Here is an 11,685-nt window from a genome sequence, read left to right as displayed (position 1 = left end):
TGTGATATGACCAGTGGGTTTCATAGCCTTCTGCCCACTCCCACATCTCCTTTATTGTAAAATGCGCCCCTTAGGCTGACGTAGCGTGATATGGGAAGCCAGTGGCTCTACAAGATAAGCAGGAAAGGCAAATCCATACCCAGAATATATATATATTTCTTATCACAATGAATGTTTACCCTCGTTATCACATGGCTGACTAGGAATTGTGGCTCACAGCCTCTGTCCAGCATCATGAGAGAGCATGGTACCACATATTGCTAGCCTGAGAAAAGATCAAAATTCAAAGTGTGGTTTCTACTGAATGCATATTGCATTTGCACCATCACAAAGTTGAAAATCATAAATTAAACCATCGTTAAGTTGGGGACCGTCTGTGTATGATGACACAGGGTGAGAGAATTAACATAGCTCTAGGGCAAGACCAAAATGTATACTGTTGTCTGTTCCAAGTGCACAGAAACTATTTCTGATCCTTTCTGTTTGGGATGGAAAAGACAACTTTCACCAGCCAATGACCACATGCCATATGCTTGAGACAATGTTTATCTGTTCTAGCAAAGACACCACATCTGGCAGAGCAACTGCAACCAGGGTTACTACTCGGCTAAGTTTACAACCGTTCACTCTCACCCTTCAAGATGCATCTCATATTTGCAGGAGCCAGACTGTCAGATGAAATGAAAATGTAGTGACCCACTGCCTCAGCATCCTTTAGGTCATGATTTCTGCCCACCCCGCCCCAGCCGCAGGGGCAGTTTCTGAGTCATCTCCTCAGCCCTCCCACGCCCAAAGTTCTTACCTACGGGCCAAAGAACCAGCATAGGGGTTATGCCAACATCCCCGTATGTCTGTTCCAGTGACACATTCAGGATCCAGGGAATTGGCCACTGAGTGGGTCTAAGTGTGAGCTGAACCTGGGTCAAGACTCCAGGTGCCACTTGGCCTCAGATGCTCCCACTCTGACAAGGGACTCGCGATGACTCTGCGTCTCCTGGTTTCATTCTCAGCTTCCTCAAAATGTGTCGGTTTTACCTTTCCGCAGTGGACAGTCACCTGAGTAATGGCTGTAGGTTCTTTTGCAAAAGGAGTCGGGGGATCATTACCTTCACTGTTTGGTGCTGCAGCATTCTTCTTCCTGAAGACTCAGCCTCTTCTTCAGTCAATAGGGTTTCAGTCTGAAAGCTGGCTTGGATCCAGGAACTGGGCATGGAATCATGACTGGTTATAGGGGTATCTGCCCTCAGCCCCCCGACTGCCCATCCTTGAATTATTCTGATGGTCCAGATTGAGTAGCCCACATGTAGGCATCCATCCATTTTGCCCAGGTACCCCTTAGTCTGTGAACCATCCCGTAACTCACCAGGTGAGCCCACACCCCTCTGATTGCTCTCACGCATAACTGCATTCACTTGGCTTCTGACTGCTAAACAGTTAAGTATTGCCACCTGGTTTCTATGACTTTGGGGTCCCATGAGCTCCGTATTTCTCAAATATCTGGTATATTCATATGTTGTCCTAGCTTGCTTCCACTGTTGTACCACCCTGTTCACCCCTGGTGGAAGTTTTAAGACTTGCACATTCAGGAGCTGCTACCTTGTGTCAGGTGGTACCTCTGTGCTTCATCCACCACCCATGCTGAAGTCCTCACCGCCAGCCAGTGGGGGAATCCAGCTCCAAAATCCCATCTTTGCATCTGCTCTCTTGAGACCCCTTCGGCACCAAACGTCCCAAGCTGGACTCCCCAGGAGGTTGTCTCTGAGATGAAGATTAACCTCAGAAGAGGGCTGTTGGGGTCATCACCTGGCAGAGAGGAGAGGAGGAGGGCAGGCAGGAAGCAGGACTAGGGAAGGGTAGTGTTGAGAAGGGAGGGGCTTGGGGAGGGGAAGTGTTAGGGGAGAGGTTGAGGAGGAAAGGTGGAAGGGAGAGGAGGGGGGATGGGAAAGGGGAGAGAGCAGGACTGGGATAGGGAGACATTGGGCTGCAGCTCACAAAGGCCTCAGTCAAGCCCACCGAGAGCTGTGAGGCTGGAATGGCCCTTTTCAGGGTCCTGAGCCAGGCAGGGGTCTTTATACTCTCATGCTGATCAGGCACTGGATATGGGTGCTTCTGGAGAGGGCCATGACCTTGGGCAAGGTGATCTCCAGCTGAGGCCATTCCAACGAGGGTTGGCAGCTGGGGGCTGTGTGCTTCCACCATTCCCAGTGGAAAGTCCTTCTGAAGGGGGACCTGGATGGTGCATCACAGCTCCCACCTCCCCATAATACCATGATCACACTCAGCAAATTAAGATTGACACAGTAATATCCCACAAGATAAAGTGCATGTTCAGATTTTCCCATCGTCCCCAAATGCCTTTTATGGCTTTAAATTTTATTTATTTATTTTTTGAGACAGAGTTTTGCTCTTATTGCCCAGGCTGGAGTACAATGGTGAGCTCTTGACTCACCACAACCTCCGCCTCTCGGGTTCAAGCAATTCTCCTGCCTCAGCCTCCCAAGTAGCTGGGATTATAGGCTTGTACCACCACGCCTGGCTAATTTTTGTCTTTTTAGTAGAGGTGGGGTTTCACCATATTGGCCAGGCTGGTCTCAAACTCCCAATCTCAGATGATCCACCTGCCTTGGCCTCCCAAAGTGCTGGGATTAAAAGACGTGAGCCAGAGTCCAGCACGGATTCTTTTCTTTAGCTGGTGTGTCATGATCCATTACCTTCGTGATTCTCTTGCTGCTTAAATTGTCCCATATTTGGCCAGTGGGAGCCCTTTCCAGCCGGCCACTGTATTCTTGTACTGTGTCACCATCATTCTTGGAGGACTTGCTACTTGGTGCCAGTAGATTTTCCAGGCTCACCTTGTACTTCCCTTGCTCTAAGCTTGGAAGTAGCCATCTCTCTGAGGGGTCCTGGTTCCTTTTTTTTTGAGACAGAGTTTCGCTCTTTTTTTGCCCAGGCTGGAGTGCAATGGCGCGATCTCGGCTCACCGCAACCTCCGCCTCCCAGGTTCAAGCGATTCTCCTGCCTCAGCTTCCCAAGTAGCTGGGATTACAGGCATGCGCCACCACCCCGGCTAATTTTGTATTTTTAGTAGAGACGGGGTTTCTCCATGTTGATCAGGCTGGTCTTGAACTCCCGACCTCAGGTGATCCACCTGCCTCGGCCTCCCAAAGTGCTGGGATTACAGGCGTGAGCCACCGCGCCCAGCCCTGGTTCTTCTTAGAAAGGAATATTATTTAGAACCAAGATGTGTGCTAGCTGATCTTCATTACTACAGGGAAATCATTGCTTCAGGGCCTTTGTAGTGGAAAGAACTAAAAAATATGTGTCTTTTTTTTGAGATGGAGTCTCGCTCTGTCGCCCAGGCTGGAGTGCGATGGCCAGTCTCGGCTCACCGCAACCTCTGCCTCCCGGGTTCAAGCAATTCTCCCGCCTCAGCCTACAGAGTAGCTGGGATTACAGATGTGCACCACCTCGCCTGGGTAATCTTTTGTATTTCTAATAGAGATGTGATTTCACCATGTTGGCTAGGCTGGTCTCTAACTCCCAACCTCAGGTGATCCGCCCACCTCGGCCTCCCAAAGTGCTGAGATGACAGGTGTGAGCCACTGCACCCAGCAATATGTGTACTTTTGAAGTGCAAAGTACACGCAGATACCTCTGATTCAAGTCTAAAATTACATATCCCTTTCCTCCTCCCATGTCCTATTTGCATATCCTGTCTCTCCCAAAGTGAGAAACCTGGCTTCAATATCAAAGTTTTGACTTATCCTGCAATGTCTTTGCCTCCTTTTATTATTTATTTATTTAGAGATAGAGTCTTTCTCTGTCACCCAAGCTGGAATGAAGTGATATGATCTCAGCTTACTGCAACCTCTTGCCTCCTGGGTTCAAGCGATACTCCTGCCTCAGCCTCCCAAGTAGCTGGGATTACAGGCACGCGCCATCATGCCCGGTCATAGCTTACTGCAGCCTTGACCTCCCAGGTTCAAGCAATCCTCCTACCTCAGGCTCCTGAGTAGTTGAGACTACAGGCACGTCACCATGCCTGGCTCATTTTTGTCTTTTTTATAGAGACAGGTTTTGCTATGTTGCCAAAGCTAGTCTGAAACTGCTGGGCTCAAGCGATTACCCGCCTCAGCCTCTCAAAGTGCTGGGATTACAGGCCTGAGCCACCATGCCTGGCAGCCTTTGTCTGCTTTCACAGTGTTTGTTCTCTTTTCATAGGATTCACCTCAGTGGTTTCATCATTAGCTATGTAAAGATGACTCCTTAATAAAACACTTTATCTCAGATTGTTCCTGAGTGCCATACTACCATAGCTAACTGCATCTAATGATTAATGTCTGCTTGGACGTCCAATATGTAACTCAAATGTAATTAACGTTTGAGGGCTGTCCAAAACTAAAATCATTCTATTCTTTGCTGTATACTTTGAGGGGCGGGGGGGGGGGCAGGATCTGTGTTCATCTCATTCTCTAATAAATAGTACCTAGCGGTTAGTCATATTTCAATAATGCCTTTGAATAATTCATCTCACAATGAAGTATAGAGTGGATTAGAGCACAACTCTGTGAATATGTGAAAAACCATTGAGTGGTAGAGTTTAGAAGGGTGAATTTCATGGCATGTGGATGATATCTCAATGAAGCCACTATTTAAAGAGAGTAATCAGAAGTGAACAGTGGAGGCCAGGAATCAGGAACCTGTTCAAGAGCAGCAGCGGCAGAAATGGAGAGCAGCTGCTTCCTTAGCAGTGAGACTGCAGAGCTTAGTGGGACACGAGATCTGTAGAACGAAATTTCTTCCAGAGATCAGAGCTCAAAGACTCATCCAAGAGGCCTGCTCCTTATCATTCTGTCTTGGGGGACGAGGAAAAGAACCACGAACAATGTGGGAAAGGCGAGTACTGGGGCGTAGCGGTCAGGGCTGACGAGGGTTACAGTTGAGGACCAGTGAGCCCAGCTTCAGCCAACAGCAGCACTTTTCCTTCAGTTGGTACCAGGAGGAGCTCAGTGACTGCACAGTTCTCAAGCTTCATTTAGAGAGTTTTGAGTAATGATAATAAAGTTTCTGAAAGCTTCAACTATTCCATATTAAAGCACACAGAAAGTTTCCTAAAGGGCACATTATAGACAACAGTTGTAATGATGGAAACTCACTCCTAGAATATTAAAATTAACAGACCTAGCCCTTTAGGTACCGTGTACGTGTTTTCTGAAAATAGGATAGCCAGAAGCAGTAGCCCCCGCCTGTAATCCCAGCATTTCAGAAGGCCGAGGCAGGCAGATCACTTGAGGCCAGGAGCTCGAGACCAGCCTGGGCAACATGGCAAAATCCTGTCCCTACTAAAAATATAAAAATCAGCCAGGCACGGTGTAGTCCCAGTTACTTGGGAGGCCGAGGTGGGAGGATGGCTTGAGCCCAGGAGGCGGAGGTTGCAGTGAGCCAAGATCCTGCCATTGCACTCCAGCCTAGGCGATGGAGCCAGACCCCATCTCAAAAAAAAAAAAAAAAAAAGATAGCAGTTTGAATTATGTAATAAACCTTACCAGTGGACATTTATCACTGTAATTGCAGTTACGCTACTTAGCAAAAGGAGAGGACAGAAGTTGGGGGAAAATTTCAAGCTTCCTCTGATTCCTTCCTACATGTCTAAACCACACAGCATTTCCAGATTTATCTTGCCTTTCTCGTTCTCTGTATTCGCAGTTTTCAGAATGTGCTTTTGAACAGATTTTGGACTTTGCTTTTTCTGCTTCCTTGGCCTGAAATGCCTTCCCTCCCCACCAGTTAGCTCTAGTAATTTAATTTCTGTTGGTCGCTGGTCCTTCAGGACTGTTTAGACCTCCCTTCCTCCAGGCTGGATGGCCTTCTCATTCCCCTTCCTCTGTTCCCAAATTGAGTCAGTGTCTCTCCTATGGCTCATCAGTTGTAACTTACCACATTCTGTCATTTGCTTGTGTTCCTTCTAGACTGTAAGTTCCTGCAAGGAAGCGTTTTGTTATCACTGTATCTTCAGAGAGTCAGAGTGCCAGTACACAGAAGAGCATCACTAAATGCTACATGGAGCTGACAATTAATTTTATATACAGCAGACATTTAACCAAGAATATAGCACTTATTCCCTGTTAGATTCTCAGTATTTTAAAATATTAGCTCATTTAATCCTAACGACCTTTTAATCTCCATCTTATAGATGATAAAACTTAAAGATTAAGTAACTTGCCCAAGGTCACTGCTGGTAAGGGCTGAGCTAGTATTCCAGTTCAGGCACAGATTATTCTTATATTGACTGATTTCAAATTCCTGCTTTTCCTTCTTCCATGGTGTCTACAACACTCAGTTCACCCTCACAGATGTGTTCTGCTGTCCTGGAAACTGGAGGTGGGCCAAGCCAAGCTTAGAAGCAAAATACACAACAGGCTGGGCACGGTGGCTCACACCTGTAATTCCAGCACTTTGCGGGGCTAAGGAGGATCACTTGAGCCCAGGAGTTCAAGACAAGCCTGGGCGAAATGGCGTGTGTACACACACACACACACACAAGCCCCCAGAGGCATGTGGTTCATTGCTAACGTTCCCCAAAAGGTATCTGGTACTGGTTCACACTACACCTCCATCTGATTCCTCAGTTGTGAGCTGTTTCTTTCTCCTAGCCTCTGCCACCAACCCCTTCAGAAGTGGCTCCTGAAAACTTTGAGGGGAGTTAGAAAATGACCTTGAAGCTCTGGTCAGTTCACTAAATCTTTCTATTCATTACTATGAATATAGTTGTAAATATTTAAAGAATCCATTCTAAATACATGCATTCATTTGTTTTTAAAAGTCAAGAAGAGCTTAAGAATGGGTTTTATATTGTTTATAATTTTATGTATTTTGGAATTTATATATTACTTTTGTAATTAAAAAAAAAAAAAAAACCTAAGTTTTCGATTTTAAACAAATAGAGAAAAGCCTGAAATTTTGGCATGGCCAAAACTTCCAGTGTGGAATCAACGCAGGCATCTAATCTTAATTGTGATCTAAATGTGAATATCGTACTTTTCTCAGTGTTTGGAAAAGATGTTTTAAATACTTTATTTAGAGTAAGTATACGCTTGGAATTTTGTATTCAGATTCCGTGCAGTGGCGCGATTTCTGCTCACTACAACCCCTGCCTCCCAGGTTTAAGCGATTCTCCTGCCTCAGCCTCCTGGGTCGCTGGGATTACAGGTGCGTGCCATTTTTGTATTTGTTTGTTTTTAGTAGAAACGGGGTTTCACCATGTTGGCCAGGCTAGTCTCAACTTCCTGACCTCAAGTGATCCACCTTGAGTCCCCGCCTCCCAAAGTGCTGGGACTACAGGCATGAGCCACCGCGCCCGGCCTTGTTCGCTGTTCTTTAAGGCTGTAATAAGGCATAGAACTGGGCTGAGGTTGTGGCTGCAGTGCTTTCCCTCTACCTTGTCCCCATAGAGGCTGGACATTTTAAGGTCAGTGGAGCACTATCAAATCAAAAGAACCTCTTAAATTATCTTCTACTAAAAAATTTTAATAGTAGCATGTTAATATGTTTAAATGTTTTAGTATCATCCCATTTTGAAAACTACATCTAAGGTTTTTATACATAAGAAAACAATGATTTTATTTTAAGTTGTTTATTGTAAGATAATTTACAAATATCTTGCTGTCTTCAGTAATTCAAATAATGGAGGAACAGTTTCTTCAGACAAAGACAGCAGTATGCTAAAAACAAAATCAACTGGCTGAATTTTCCTTCTTTACCTGAAAAACAAAGTACAGAACAAGTAAAAAAAAATCAACCAGCATTTTTTGGGAAAATAATGATATCAAGAGGTAATATTAATACCTATTTAAGTGGGGTACAGAGAACTGAATTTACACAATAAAGTGTTACTCTATACCAGTGATTCTCACATTTTGGTCTGGGGAACCTTTCATGGGGTTCATGAGGGCAAAACTATGTCCATAATAATGTTATTTTGCCTGTTTTATTCTCATTCTCGAGTATACAGTAGCGTTTCCCAGAGGCCACATGATCCATGACATCACAACAAAATGAATAGAGACAGATGAAAATCTAGCTGGCTTCTGCAAAATCAATCAGACATTAAGGGGCCCTGAGACCATAAAGTGTGACAACCACCACTCTTCACCACCTATATATAATACCTCAAAATAATGTTAATTCTCTATCCTCAAAGTTTATTTCCTTATATCTACATTTTCTATGATCTACACACTCACTACAAAAAAAGTCCACTAGCGTTGCCCAGGTGCTCCCATGAGTTGGCTGCTACTACAAAGTGGCCCATTCATCTAAATCTCTCAGAGGACACTTCTAGGATGACTAAATTAGCTTCACTCATATCTAAATAGGTTTCTTTTCTGAGCAGACATGGGAAGAATGTGTGAACTTTACCTCTTGTCTGAGGATGGAGCTTGATTTTCATTAATCTCTGGTTATTATATTAGAAGAAAAAGAAACACAAAACAAGCAGGTCAAGAAGCAATCCATGCTAGTTAATCACATATGCTTTCCCATGAAAAAAAGTCAGTTTTTAAACTTGATACTTTGAGTATATCATGCAAAATACTTACCACAAGATTATTTTAAAACAGACGCAATGAATGTTATAAAAGTCGTAGATTTCAATCCAGGTTAGAAGCAATAAAAACATGCTCATGCAAGTAGGCAAGACTATGAACATACTAATTTAAATTACAATTTTTCTATAAATTAACACTATATATTTAGAGGTTTTTTTTGTTGTCGTTGAGACGGAGTCTCGTTCTGTTGCCCACGCTGGAGTGCAGTGGTGTGATCTCAGCTCACAGCAACCTCCTCCCGGGTTCAAGTGATTCTCCTGTCTCAGCCTCCCAAGTAGCTGGGATTACAGGCGCCCACCACTACGCCCAGCTAATTTTTGTACTTTGTTTTTAGTAGAGACGGGGTTTCGCCATGTTGGACAGGCTGGTCTGGAACTCCTGACCTCAGATGATCCACCCGCCTCAGCCTCCCAAAGTGCTGGGATTACAGGCGTAAGCCACCGCACCCTGCCATGTTTAGAGTTTAGGCTGGCAACTAATACTTGGCACCTCAAATACTATGGTTTACTCATGTTCTTAATTTTATTACTAAATAGCCAAATATGTTTATTTTGTTCTGTTTTTTGATCTTTTTCTTTTCCAAGTATGTTTAAATATTAAATTCTGGATTCAGGCCGGGCACGGTGGCTCATGTCTGTAATCCCAGCACTTTGGGAGGCCGAGGCAGGCAGATCACAAGGTCGGGAGTTCATCAGCAGGGCCAATATGGTGAAACCCCGTCTCTATTAAAAATACAAAAATTAGCCACGCGTGGTGGTGTGTGCCTGTAGTCCCAGCTACTCAGGACGCTGAGACAGGAGAATTGCTTGAACCTGGGAGGTCGAGGTTGCAGTGAGCTGAGATCATGCCACTGCACTCCAGCCTGGGCAACAGAATGAGACTCCATCTCAATCAATCAATCAATCAATCAATCAATCAAGTCTTGATTCATAATAACTGATGGGTTACAGAGCATGCAAGCCCATTCATAAGCAATCCAACCTTGGCACTGCAGAGCTAAGTTTTTATATAAGGATTTAGACTACCTTTCCAGAAAGCGAAAACTTAATACTCAATTTCCAATTATGTGGATTCCTTTTTCTAAATTCTTGGTTTTGTGCAGTGGCATGATCATAGCTCACTGCAGCCTAAAATTCCTGGGCTCAAGCAATCCTCTTGCCTCAGTTTCCTAAGTAGCTAGGACAACAGGCACATGCCACCATGCCTGGCTAATTTTTCATTTTTGTAGAGATGGGGTCTTGCTCTGTTGCCAAGTCTTGTCTTGAACTCCTGGGCTCAAGCAATCCACTCGCCTTGGTCTCCCAAACTGCTGGGATTACAAGCATGAGCCACTGCACCAGCTGATTTTGCTACTTTTAAGCAGGGTTCCTGCATTCCTAAGGAAGAAATAGGCTGGTCCTCAATTTTGCAGAAGTTGTATCATCACAGGTCATACCTAATATTCCTTTTTCAAGAGCAAAAAAACCCTCTTGGGTTCTCTGGATCTCACACAGCCCACAAACCTTCAGAATGTAGTTCCTTCTCCCAGGCTTTCTCACACTTAAGATCCAAGAACAAATCGGCCTGGCTTTAACATGGGGTAGATGGCAAGAAGGATAATGGCTAATAGAAGGTTTTAGTCCTTGTATTAGTCCCCATGTTACAGATGACAAAGCTGAGTAACAGAGTATCCTAACCAAGTTCATCAAGCTAGACACCATGAGACAGTATTCTGTGATGCTAATAGATTCACTGGCTGTGAATGGGTTAGTCCTAACACAGCTGTGCTTAGAAAGTAAAAGAAGAATGCTTAGGTTAGCAAGGCTGATGGATCCAACTAACAGCTTACACAAAGGTCCTTGTTGGCTCAATGAGTTCTAGCTGTGTCTCTCTGGCATTCTGCTCAGTTTCTACCCTTGAAAGGTAACACTTAAGGAACACTTTAAATAGTGATGAATTTTTCCCTGACTCTTAAAACCATGGGCCCACATTTTCATACACCCAATAAAATGTTATTTGTCCCTCTTCTGAACTTCCAGTTATGAATACACATGACATTTCATTCATTCATTCAACATTCACAAAGAGGTATGTACCAGGCAATGGGGACACAAAAGTGAATACGATATGGTCCCATCCTAGCCTCAAGGAGCACACAGACAAATAAAAAGCCGATTCCTGATACAAGGCTGTAAGAGCTAAGCTAAACGGAAGACAGGATGCTACAGAAGGCTACCTCACTCAGACTGAAGGAAGGAGTGTTTTCTGGAAGAAAGGATTCCCCCAGTTGAGTAAGGAAGGATACACAGGAGGCAGTCAGATGACGAAATCAAGGAAAAGGGAAGAAATAGTGGCTCTTCAGGCTGCAGCACATGCCACTCCCTGGCTGGGAAAAACAGTGTGATGAATCTGTAGATCTGGAAGTAGATCAAGGTGGCTGAGGTTCAAGGACGTGAGAAATGGTAATGGTAAGAGACTGGACTGGGAAGACTGCTGCTGACCAGAAAATATAGCATCACATACATCAAGTTTCTGCAGAATGATTGTATAATAGAGAATGGATTTTGTTATTTTCCTCATAACACTGTCACAAAAATAAGCAAATTTTTTCTGTGAAGGGCCACAGACTAAGTATTTTAGGCTCTGTGGGTCACACGCTATCACTCTTTTTTCTTATAACCCTTTAAAAATGTAGAAACCATGCTTAGCTCCAGGCCACAGTTTAGTAACCTCTGCTCTGCTGCGATTCTTATTTAGTGTCTGTCTTTACTGTTAACAGTAATACTGTTACCACTGTATCCTCAGTGTCTAGCACAGGGCCTGACACTTAAGGGGCACTCAAATAATTACCTTTTTGAACTCAGGAGAGAAATGACAAGGATCTGCATTAAATGGGCATAAAGAAGGGGAAAGATTCAAGAGATAGAAGTGAAACTTAGCATGGTAACTGATGAGTAGGAGGTAAGAAGGAGCGAGTCAAAAAGAACTTACTATCATTTTTATCTAATCACAATTACTTGTATGTTTCTTACCCTATTAGACTATAAGTGCCTTAAAAGAGAGAATCACATCCTTAACACTGTCTGGCACTGTACTGTGC

Source organism: Rhinopithecus bieti, unplaced genomic scaffold, assembly GCF_001698545.2.
Source record: "Rhinopithecus bieti isolate Rb0 unplaced genomic scaffold, ASM169854v2 scaffold_6933, whole genome shotgun sequence".
In the NCBI taxonomy this organism is placed as follows: Eukaryota; Metazoa; Chordata; class Mammalia; order Primates; family Cercopithecidae; genus Rhinopithecus; species Rhinopithecus bieti.
The sequence above is the reverse complement of the archived record's forward strand: the minus strand, read 5'-3'. Positions refer to the sequence as shown.